The 12,635-nt window shown below is 39.7% G+C and overlaps 1 protein-coding gene and 1 long non-coding RNA gene across 7 annotated transcripts in view; one reads left to right on the forward strand and one right to left on the reverse strand.

The window, feature by feature from the left end:
• BICD1 (BICD cargo adaptor 1) overlaps positions 1-12,635 on the forward strand; it is a 185,057-nt gene that overhangs the window by 77,131 nt on the left and 95,291 nt on the right. The window lies entirely within an intron of this gene.
• On the reverse strand, positions 5,346-5,752 carry LOC128143115 (uncharacterized). Its single transcript, XR_008235618.1, has 2 exons — positions 5,693-5,752; positions 5,346-5,435 (listed from the first exon to the last, which is right to left on the reverse strand). It is a non-coding gene; the product is annotated as an uncharacterized LOC128143115 (long non-coding RNA).

Consider the following 12,635-nt stretch of genomic DNA (forward strand, 5'->3'; position numbering starts at 1 on the left):
TTCCAAGCCATGCTTTATGAAATCTTGTCACAGCTCCCAGTGATGTGTTAACAGTTTCTGGAGGTTGCAATTCATCCTGTAAAGGGAAACCAATGCTTGAGAAACTCTTGGAGGTAGCTTGGATTCACTGACTCAGACAGCCTTTTGTGCAAAGGGGGCAACTCCTGCCATGTGGGGCTAGCTCAGAAACCGGTATTGTGGGGCAACATGGTACAGAGATGGCTGATTAGCTTTCTGCAGAGGCAGCCTGGGTTGGCTTGGCCAGTGTTGAATTGGGTGAAGAAAATATTGCTGGTTCTTACCGAGCCTTTTGACTGTGCTCTGCCATTTGAGGGCATTCATCAGCTCAAGCGCAAGATCACGCTTCCCGGACCTTCTAAGCCCAGCCTTTCTGTTTCACTAGCAAGCCCATGGAAAACCTGAAGTGCTGAGAAACATGGTGCAGAACAGGCTGGCTGGAGCTGCCGTGATCAGGCCAGGTCTGGCAGGGCTCATTCATTCTGGTTCACTGCTGCCCACATCCCGTCCTGGCTGATGGTGCCGAGCCCTGTGAGAGTCTCTTCTCTGCCTTCCCAGGGATCCTGGTTAGCGGGAGTGTGGGAATCTCACTGTAGCACAGCCGCATGGAGTGTGTCAGTGTTGCTATACACGCAACTGTACTTGCATGTAACTATACTTACAGGATTTTCAATAGTGTGTTGAGAAGCACATATCCTTCCAGTTTCCTAGGGTCATTTAGGTGGGGTACCCTTTGGGTACACAGAGACTTGAGAGTGGTGAAGTTTGACTTAAACATCATCTGCATAGATTTTTATATGCAGTCACCACTGTCTTTTAAAAGGCTGGCTTATAGATTCCCAACAGTAAAGGTAGTTGTAACTATATTTTGGCACAAAGGAGTATCTTTGAATCTGTTGCAAAAGAAATGAGTCATTTGATGACACAATGTCTTTTTCACTTTGTGTATCTTTCTATTGGTGTGTGTTTCCTACAAATCTACAAATTGTACTTGTAGATGTGCTGCAGTTCAGGGGTTCAGGTTCAAGATGTTTTGTGGATATGCAGGCTTAAAAAAAAAAAAAAAAAAAAAAAGAAAAGGAAACCATCAACCTTCTCAGGAGTTGCCTCAAAGTGGGAGTCAATAGGGAGCTCTCTGTCCCCTTCTGATGTTAAAACATTTCAATTAACTAACAGATCTTCCCAATGTGGATTTGTCTGACATTCTCCAAAGGCTCTTTGTCTGTAAAGCAAGGAATGGAAAACAAGCATCCCTATAGACAGCTTCACCCATCTCTGTCAGGTGTCATGTTGTGATAGTATTTTTTCATCTAATGAATTGTCAAATATGATTCAGTGTAAATTGCAAATGTAGATTAGAAATGCTCTTCAAGTAATGGAAGTGTTTCATAACACAGAGTACGAGAGGCTAACGATAAAGGAAAACTGCTTATGATAACTTGTTTTGTGCTGAGGAGGTCCTGGTTCTTTTGGGATCTCAGTAAGAAAGGCACCCAATGTTTAAAGCTGGTTAACTAAGTTATTCAATAAAGGATGGAAATTATAGAGTGCTAGCAATCTTGCATCCCTCCTGATGATGCTGGGACCCTGCCTGCTGTGGCATTGGATGAGCCCTGGGTGGCTCATGGCACGCTGTGTCATTTCTATCCATGGTGAGTGTCACCAGCCTTTCTCTTCACTTGTTACCCTTACAGGGTCTTGATCACAATACACGTCCATCAATCACTGATAGGCAGTCAAGTTTGGAAGATGGACTTAGTTTTGAAAAGTCCCTTGGATAATATGGTCCACTACCTTATATCAATAAAATTATAGTTCTTGTCCTTGAAATATGTGCATTTGTACAAGACAATGCTCTATACACATATAATTGAGTATGCATTGTATGTATATACCTTGATTATCTATGCATTGATTATGTGTACACAGATTAATCATACTATTTTGTAGAGCAGTCCCATGGTATCTGTGATATGGAGGCATACACTGGAGAAGTAGTCGTGGCTACTCTGCCACGGCTGGCTGGTATCACAGGCTACCCAGAGCGCACCTGCACGCGTGAGAAGGAAGCAAGGGTGCGGATCACTGACTCCTTGTACCACAGTCTTCAGCTGCACCACCGCAACACTGAGGGATGAATAGAAACTTGTGAATGGTGACGTATGCCTTTTGGTAAAATACCACTGTGGTAGACTCATTTGCCCAGTGAAGCCAATGTAGTTCAGGTAATATGAAGAGGTCTTGTAATGAGTTGTTAATGTTGGAGGGGTATACTTTTTTTTAAAAAAAAAAAAAAAAAAAAAAGCCATCTCCAAAGTAAGGCAAATGCTGCTTCTGGAGATGTTATGGAGGGAGTAGGTGATGCTCATTTTACATAATCTCTAAGATGCCTGACTTCTACCTACCACACTCATTCTGTTACAGATTTCATTCACTCATGTTCTCATACGCACATACTTTCAAGAACCAAGACATGTATGTGTGCACAAGTAGTCACATTGGGATCATTTGTGTGACAGGGGATGTTGGGTACTCATCATGTGTTTTGAGTTCTTATTGACTGGTAATGACAAACTTTTTTTGACTATGCGTAAGGAGTGGATGGTGGTTTTGATATTGTGCCTCACTTTGTTTCATTTCTCCACAAAAATCCTCAATTTCAGTTTTCTTTTTCCTTATCTGGATGTCTTATGACTCCAGTCCTGTTCTTCATTATCTTGACACCTTATCTTCAGTTATCTTAAGGTCAGTTTGTTCTTCCTTTTACACAAAATCACATATATGGCACTCAGTAGCAGTAACTACTAACTTTCCTTTTAACCCCTGTTCTGCTGTTTCTTATGGTGTGCATGTAAGCACACGTGCACACATACACAAATATTTTCTTTTGCACTTCATTTGTACCAGTCTTAATACTTTTGTTTTAAATCTCTTCAGAAATGTAGGAAATCATTCACCTTAGTCATTTGTGGAAGGCATTGATATTTGCATTCTGATGTTGCAGCTGTGCAAATGGCCACCTGACTCGTACTGGAATACATTCCTTTACAGTTTGCTAAGTATCAAGTTCAGAGATGTATGAAAGCTTCCTTTCTGGAAAAGAAAAGGAAAGCTCCAGCATCCGGTGCCATGACAAGATTTAGCTTGCTAGCTAAGCGTTCCCTCGCTGGCTGCTGACTGGTGTGTTCTCCTGTCTGTGTTGCTGATCCTCTGCTCTGTGGGAGCGTGGGCATCGCTCCTGTGGATGGGCATCAGGGGAGGAAAGACGACTTCGTACTCCATGAAAACTGCTGTTGAGAGAAGGAAGACTCTAAAGGGAAAATTCTGATGATGCTGGTGAAGTAGTTTAAAAGCTTCTGTGAAAATAGGACTGCCTCTGAAAGAGCTGAGATTGATGGGTTTTGCTGGTTTTCAAAAGTTAGTTGTTTAAACTGTTTGCAATTTGCTTGCAATTTCCACATGAAACAAATATAGTGAATCAGGAGCCAGAATACAGTATGTCATCCAGAAATAAATACCCAGGGGTAAAATCTGGTCTTCACTGAAGCCAATGAAAGCTCTTGTTACTTTCTCAGTAGAAATAGATAAGTCATGGATGCTTGATTTGCATATACTTATGCAATTAATTTACAGTTTGGAAGACAGGTCACCCTGAGACAAAGCTGCTGACAAAGCAAAAGTGTATTATCCTCTTAAACTTGTTATCCTTTGCAAATTGCTTATTGGGAGACAACTTATTTCACAAATGGGAGTTTTCATCATCAGGCAGTATTATGTATTTAACAATGTGTCAAAGAACAAGGCTGAGAACTACTTAAGATTTTGGCTGAGGCAAGATGGGCCTGTCCTATAAACGTGCCTGCAACTCTGGATGTTGCCTGCTGATTCCTGATCTCACTGTTTTGCATGTGGTTTTCAAATCCTGTCCTCGCTGCAGCCGCCTTCCTCTGTGTTCGTGCAGTAAAAGGAAAGTACTGCTAGGGACAGCTGAGTCCTTAGGCAAAAGCACTGGGAGAGCTATGCCTGGACAAATAGCTTAGATTGCAGGTTTCTTGCTTATAAAGCTAAATCTTGGTTGAACTATTGCCTTTTGCTTATGTTGGGGTGACACATGGGAGCCTGATCAGTCTGGAGCCCTGCTGCACTAAGACAAGTAGGTATACAAATGCACAGCATGGGGCATGGTCTGCCGCCTTTAATTTATCATCAGGTTGGCTTTGGACAGACATGTTTGGTGTGAATGCAATAGTACTTGGAGGAGTGCCAGGCCATCTACCTTCTCATGCAGCCTTGTATGTCAGACAAGTCCCTCTCCTCATTAGTAGATCTGCTGGTCAGCAGTGTACACCAAACTCCTTTCCTCACTGTCTTTACTTTGGTTGAATAAATGAGCAGGTTTTTTTGTTGGGTGTTTTGGGTTTGTTTGGATTTTTTTCTTACTCTATACAAAATGAATTAAAGCTCCCTAAGGATTACATTGGGGACAATTTATAGCAATCCCATTCTTTGAGTCTCTTTTTTTTTTTATTAAGTAGGCAAGCTGTTGTTGCTGTAACATGATTATCAGTACCACCATATGCCTTAAAATCTCACTTGCTCTGGAGGCATGAGATTATCCAGCACTTGCAGTAAGCACCCAGCTGCAGTAGCATTTTGTGTGGAACAGGTGTGTGCACTGCATTGATCAATGCTGATGGAAGCATAAAGTTCCCCATGGTAAATCTGTGGCTGGCAGCACTCTAATTAAATCTTCCTTTGAACATAAATGAGAGGTCTGTAATTTTGGCCTCTTGTTCTGAAGGTCATGCTTTTATTTAGAGATTTTTCCAACTTAAATTTTCAGGAGGTTTTATAAATGCATGAAGCAGCAGAAATCTCTGAATTGTCTGTCTTTCTCCTTTTAAACCTTTGGTTTAGAAATTATTTTTCTAAAAGCTAATGTGTGCCCTCTCTGAAACTTAAATATTCCAGCCCCAGGAACTAGAACGTGAAGCTCTTCCCTTGCACTCCATTGTCCAAGCTACTTGTGCTAAACCCAACTCTGGTTGACGTATGCTGACGTTAAGTATGTCATGTGTGGTCGCACGGAGAGAGTCTATTCTTATTAATCACATATAGAGTAGTCAGAACTGCTGTGCTGACAATTCACAGAAAAAACTGCAGAGGATATGAATATAAGTTAAATACAGTTAAAACCACAATGGTCTTGCTTTTGGTCATCTTCATTTTTTAGACTGATGTTGAACATACCTAAGAAAACGGCCAACCATGAGTCATAGTGTTGTCCCAAAAGTGGGGTTGTTTACTCAATGTTTAAAACGCCAATATACACACAGAGCAGAGGTATTTTATTCCAGTTCACGTTTGCACAAAGATGGGGGCTAGGTGGTAATCCACAAAGCTAGCACCCCTCATACCTAAACGCGCAAGCGATTTATACAGTTAAGTTATACATATTTAATTTCTATACATATTTAATTTCCAAAGTTCTTCCCCAAAATTATTATTGCTAGTTACTTATCTAGCATAGTTTCTACTGGGCTAAAGTTTTCCCTGCTTCAAATTAAAGATACAGTGTTCTTTTATTCTACAGCATGCTCAAGGAGAGCATGGGGGTAAGTCGTTTAGGTCTTGAATTGAGTCGGTGGTCGCGATCTCCCCCTGCCGCCTTTACCTGTCCCCCAGTTACGGAAGATCTTTGCTGACTTCATGCCTATGAGCAATTATTCAGCTTTCAGGCCTTCTGGGGTAGGATGTTCCCTTCTTATCAGTCTTTTAGTTCTTCTTCAGGGCCACAGTCCTTAGCAAGGCATGCCTTGTTTATACAAAGGGTATCCTGTTTCACAAGACCTTTGTGGCCTTTTTAAGGTGGCTTAAGTACATCAATAGCTCTTTCAACTGTATGGTCCATGAGAAGTGTAGTGTGTACCAGTCCTTCCAGCATATGGAGTTGCTCCCTTAATCATAACATAATTTAGTTTGGAAGAGGTTCCTGAAGGTGATCTCGTCCATCCCCTGCTTCAAGCTCAAAGTTAGGTGTTGCTCAGGGTCTTGTCCCAGACAAGTTTTGAAAGTCTCCAAGGATGGAGATTACCCAGCTACTCTGGGCACTTATTTTGGTGCTGTGCCACTCTCAGGATGAATTTCCCTTTGTCTTGTGATAATTTCCTTGGTTTCAGGTTGTGACCATTGTCTCCTGCCCTTTCCCTATGCACCTCTGAGAAGGGTCTGACTGTCTTTTGTATCCCGCTTTAGGCAACATAAGAATACAAGTAAGTCTCCCTTTCCTTAACCTCTTCTACTTGTGCTGAACATACTCAGTTACTTTAGCCTCTCCTTGTATGCCATGTGCTCCAGATCCCCAAACGTCTTAGCCTTTGATCTGCCTTAATCCAGGCAGTAAAGCATGTGCTTCAGTATTAAAAGTCTCAGACTGATACCAAAATTCACAGCCTGTAAAGAAATACTCTCTAAGTATTAGAGAGTATTAGAGTTTTAGAAAGCACACATTCTTTATTGCAGCGCTGGATGCAGGGGGATAATTCCACCTAGTGTGCATGCTACAGCTTCAGCACAAACAGATTATACGGAGTAACTAGTTACATATTAATCAGATTGGTATACATAATCATAAAAATTATTGTAACTGATTATCATAGTACTGCCTACATCTGATCATGTACAATGAAGAATTCGAGTCGAAGGGCTGCTTTTATGACCACTGACCCATTTGAGGTTCTGTTGGCTGTCCTTGAAGTCTTTGTTCTTGTCCTTGTTCTTTGATCTTGAAGCTTAATGCAGTTTCAATCACATGTGGTCGGTTTCAACATTGTTCTCATCTAGCATACAGGAACATCCAGTCATAAGAGCAAAGAACTGTAAAACTTATGAGTAACTACCTCTACTAGTTAATTGCTTGGCTACGCTTTTGTCTATTGTTTCAATCATAGTGTTAGTATAAGACTTCTAATAATTATTTACCAAATCTCACTTTTACAGTCATCTAGCAGCAAACCAGTTTCTATGGCTGGTACAAAATATTAAAACTATAAAAATATTTAGACATACCATACAGAATGTGTGGACATATGCTATCACTTTGAAGACAAGATTGTACTTGTATTACTTGTTTTCTTATTCAAGAAGAGAAGTTTTCTGTTCTTAGAGAAGAAAATCCTTAATTTTGCTGCTTGGCAAAAATACTACTGCTTACCATATACTCAGAACACATAGGTTTAGATCTCTGCTTTTTTTAATTGAAAGAAAATAGTACAAAACATTAAGAGAAAAGGATCTAAATAAAATAGGTGTTCTATTGCTTCCAGGATATATGTAAATACAGCTAAGTGTTTTGCAGCAGCAGCATACCATTTCCTTCTAAATTTGAGACCAAATCTCAGAATCCCTCCTAAACTGAAGCCCAGCTAGATTAAAGCTTTCAGGTGACTCAGTAAGCAGGTAACTTACATAGTTCTGTTTTTCAGGGATGGTGTGGGAAAATAACAATTAGTTGTTTTATAAAATTGCATGAATGTACTTGAAAGGTAGCACAAACCTAATATTATGACAATGAAATTACAGTTTTCCACTCATCGTTCTTTGTATCTGTGTTGAGGCATACTCCTTACATTTGCAGCAGACACTGATACAGGATTTCTCCATTGATTTTTTTTTTTTTTATTCTAATGTGCAAAGAACGTTATTTTCTAAGCAGCAGCTTTCTCTTTCTTTGCTCCATCTGACTTCACTGGTTGTTGTGCATCTCTGTCTAGGACGTGGTTGTCCCCCTACTCCTTATTTCCTCCCTTCTAAGAAGAGGGATTCTAGGCATGCAGCCTCCACTTCCTTATATGCTGCTCTGGGATAGTCCTAATTTGTTGTGATTAGAGTCCTTCCTCCCCCTTGTGCCTTTGCAGCTGGAAATAATCTTTCCTTATAGAATACTACCATTGAAACTTTTCTCCAGCAGAAAACTATGGCAAAAGTAGTAGCAGCAATGTAGAATGCAGCTGGTATACTTCATGGGTTGTTTTTATTATTCACTAGCAACATGAGTTTTCTTAGACCGCTCCTAAAATGCGCTGTAAAGGTGCTCTTACTATGGAATGTGAGTTTATATATGGGGAGCTAATGTGAAATAAAAAGAGTGTCTTGGCAGGCTGACAAGTCTTAAAGAATTGGATTTTGGTGCGCATTCTTTGCAGCTTTATTCAAGCAAGCACAGCAGAAGGAATTACAATTATTTTGGCCATTTCATAGTTAGAAATGAAAGAAAAGCAGTCAGAAAAGAAAAAAAATAATCAAGTTTTAGTTAAACGTGGGATTTTGCCATTTACTGCAGAAGTAATAGAGCCTCCATGGAAGGCACGTTCCATCTCAAACTTTAGACACATTTTGTTTAAAAAAACAAAACCAAAAACAAAAACAAAAAACCCCAAAAACAAACAAACAAAAAAACCAAAAACCCCAACAAAAACGTTTACAGTTTCTGTGTTTGTTCTGGTAATGCTTCTATTGGTTTTAATTGGAATTTTGTAATAGCTGGAGGTTGGCCTGATAATATTGCGAACTCATATAAGCACCAATATAGACGTTGGTGCAAGTTTTTAAGCCACCTTATCTTTCACTAATAATGTGTGAATTATTTTGTTTGTAGAAATAATTTAATTATTGGCCATATTCATTTTGAACAGAGCTGCTTCAAAATTACCAGCATGAACATAATTAGTTGTGTTGTAGATAAGTGGTGCTCTTTGTTACAAGCTTCCCTTTTCTTGTGTTTTCTGTGCCTGGAGGGAATGCTTAGGATGGGGAATTCAAATCCTCATCTAGAGTGCTGTTAAAGGCAATTAAATGGAAATTCTTACTCACTCCCCCTTTTACTGGATTGCTGATGAACAATGGAGGTTAGTATTGAATGTTCATTTTCAGGGTAGTGCTTTCTTCTTCTTGTCTATAAATATTTCCTAACCATCACATTTGGGAGTATTTTTGTTCCTTATTTATAAAAAAGCAGCATGGTTGCCTAAGGCCTCACACCGTGGCATATTGATTGAAATTAGCACAGTATGTACTGAGACTGCAGAAGTGTGGCCGTGTCTGTAGCCGAGTTGAATGTAAATGTTCATTTCCCCCAGTATTTTCTGAAGGCTTTGTTGATTAGCATCTGATGTATGAGTTTCAACAGGCCTGTAGACACTGTAGGGATATACTGAGAACAAACAGAAGACATCCACATTGTGCACACTTTTATCCAAAGCTTCCTTGAGGAAAAGACTATGAATAGTTGACATTTGTCCTACTGCTCTGCATCTGTAAACAGTCTCAGTATTACTTTTGTTTTCCATGTATCTGATCTCCTCAGTATTTCTGGCACAGATAAAACCTCCAGCACGTTGGTTTGCAAGTCTTTTTGCAAGTTAACTCTCTCATGCAGATATTAACTTACATGACTTTACCATTGCACCAGCATTTGCATTGTTATTGAATTGAGTTCATTAAGTAAGCTGGTATTTGGAAATGAAGTTAAATGCTTTTTGCCTTTAGGAGATAATAAAATATCTTCTTCAAGTATCATTTATGGATTTACCATAGTTATGAGCACAGTATAGTTAACTATAGTATATTGTGTATCAGATTGTGAATGAGTGTATCATAACAGTCGTTTTCACTGCGTAGCAGATACTGTCCTCTACATTTTTCAAGTGGGAAGTTGAGGAACAATTTCCTTAAGGTCATATCAAGTGTCTGTAGTAAAGCATGAATTGAAAACTACTGTCCTTTAAAGTTTAACCTTCACCTTTTTCAGAAGGCAGACCAATCTCATCAGAAAAAATAAGGAAAACCCAGTTTGTCATCTTGCTTTAAACAGAGTATAAAACATTTAGCGTTTTTTCTCCAGGATGGGGCATATGAAGTAAAAAACAGGTTGTTACATTAAAAAAACAAAACAAACCCCAAAACCCACCTAAACACACACACAAAAATCCTATTCATGTTGTGTGGCATAGAGCATAAAACTGATCATCTTGAGTCTGGAAATTATGAAATGACTAATTCTTAGTTGCTTAGCTACAACTGAATTTTGATCAGTTATCTCATATTCCTGTTGACTGGGGGACTAGTTAAGTCTAGGAACCTTGTTTGCCACTCTGAGCTGACGGAGGAATTAGCGATGGGATCGAGCACCTTTCTATGTTCTACGTCTTTGTAGGAGAGTTCAGCATCCTGCTTGCTTGAACACAGGAGGAATCAGACAAATGGGACACTTCCGTAGCTGTAAAACAACAAGCTGTTTTCAGCTAGCATGTCAACCCAAAAGTTCATGGTCTAGTTTTCTTGCCTATATGCCCATGCTGATTCCGGCTGTGTTCTCAATCTGGTTTTGAGTTTCCAATCTGCTTCCCTGCATGGGCTGTCCATCTCACATGCACTATCCACATATACCTATTAATTTTTTCTTCTGTCATCATTAAGCATGCATCTGTCTGTGTTTTGATTGCAACATGCCTATTATTTGCATTTGAAGACTTTAATTGCTTCAGAATTGGATTCCAAAAGGAAACCTATTGACCTCTCTCAGCTGTCTTAAATTAACATCAGGAGGTCATGTCAACTACATAAAGATTTAGTCTAAATTATGAATAAATTTCAGAGGCATAAAACTTTACCACTTTTTAAGAAAACAGATATAACATGATTGGAGCCCTTCAGTAACTTCTGTAAGAGTGTTGTTGTTTGCTGTTGACACCGCAACGCTGCCAAAAAACACAAGTTGGGTTTAGACTCAGTGCTACCTCCTGTGTTCATCAAGAATAAAACACGGTCCTTGTCCAGGACGCTGGACAATCTGTGTACCTACAGTGTGAGGGAGCAGGGAATGACAAACAGTCAAGTGATCGGAACCGAGCATACACCTGTAAGAAAGCCCACGGAGATTCCCAGTTAGGCTGAATGCTGGCTTGGATTTACTAGCAAAGAAACTGCTACAGGCAGCGTTGAAGTGGGGCAGTTTTGTACCGGCTGATTTTGAGGGAAGAGCTAGAAGCCTGCTCAGCCACTCGCTCCCCGGCTCAGCCTTGCCTAGAGGGGATTTCCTCCCAGACCTATGTCTGCTGCTGATTGCTCCTTAGCAGAAAAATGTCAGAGAACCGTGAGCTTTGGATAATGAGTTGTGAAGAAAGGAAAAAAAAAAAAATAGTAAGCTTAAAAAAAAAAAAACAAGCCCCAAATCTGAGACACACGGAATTGCAAGTGACTAAAGGAATATTCAGTGATAAGTGGGTATTCGAGCTGTGCCACAAAATAAGGCCGGTCTCTGACATTAATCCCAGTTAGGCATTTCTAGCAAAGGTTTCCGTCTGTGGTGCCATACTGATGTTTGCCTAGGAAATATGCTACCCTCTTGGATAATCCCAAACTGATTTTTTCCCTGCTTTTGTGTTAGGAATGTGGAGGTAACTAATACATAATACATTCTGCTTTGCAGCAAGTTAGCAGCTGAAATAGGTAATCATTTGAACAAGTTCAATGCTGTTGCATTATGCATCAGAAAAACTACATTAAGTGTCAAAGCCATAAAGGTAGGCTGCCTGCTTGTCCTGATAGCAGTCAGGTCGTGTTTTATTGCTTATTAGTCATCACAGACTAGAAGAGTGAATTTCTATGCAAACACTTCAGAATTCCTGCCCCAGCAGGTGGCTAGTAAAAATAAAACTGAAACTCAGAAATAGCATCCTTCATTACCTACTTATGGTTTTAGCTGATCTTTTGCATATGTGCTGCTTTCTACACGTAAATTAGACATCTAGTTTCTCTTTTTTCCTTTTTTTTCCTAAGTGCTAAATATAATTTTCATTTTACAGACATCATTTCACATCACTCACTGCTCATGAGCTTTCTATTGCTGTTTTTATTTGTCATATAAATATTCTTACATATGTTGTTTGGAACAGTCATATTTTTCTATTGCTCTTTTACAAATCTGTGCCCATTTTATTCACTGCTTTCTTTCTTTCATGCTAGTTTGCTTCTGACACTGGAATTTCTATCTGGGGTTATTTAGAGTTCAATGGCAAATGGGCTTTTCCTCAGAAGTTACACCTTTCTCCGAGATCAGACTGACCTCTTACCTGTGTGTTCCCACTGTTGCCATCCTTTATCATGCACTCAAATACTGATCATTATTTTATTGTCCTTAAAGTTCAAATTTTAAGAAACCCCCTAAAAGGTCATGATACTGTTATACAATTCTCAGGTCTCAGAATATATATACAACGTTTAATGAATTCTCAGGTCTCAGAATATACATACAACGTTTAATGGCATCTTGTTACTCAGCTTTTACGACCAACTTACCAAAAAAGTATCTGCTAACTCAGTCAAGAGCATCCTTTCAAGCGAAGTCTTGAGAGAAGTGCTGGGACTAGTGTAAGGTGAAATTCAGACTGGCTTCTCTTAGGACAGTCTTTGTCAAAACAGTAAATGTGCCTCAGTCTTTGTAGCTGACTGTTAAGCTATTGCACCTATGCTGGGAGGGGGTTTCTCTGAGGGATAGAAACCATAAAAGGCTATACAGCCCCATCTGAGTCCTGACTTAAGTTTGGGAGATGTGCTTT

Source organism: Harpia harpyja, chromosome 6, assembly GCF_026419915.1.
Source record: "Harpia harpyja isolate bHarHar1 chromosome 6, bHarHar1 primary haplotype, whole genome shotgun sequence".
In the NCBI taxonomy this organism is placed as follows: domain Eukaryota; kingdom Metazoa; phylum Chordata; class Aves; order Accipitriformes; family Accipitridae; genus Harpia; species Harpia harpyja.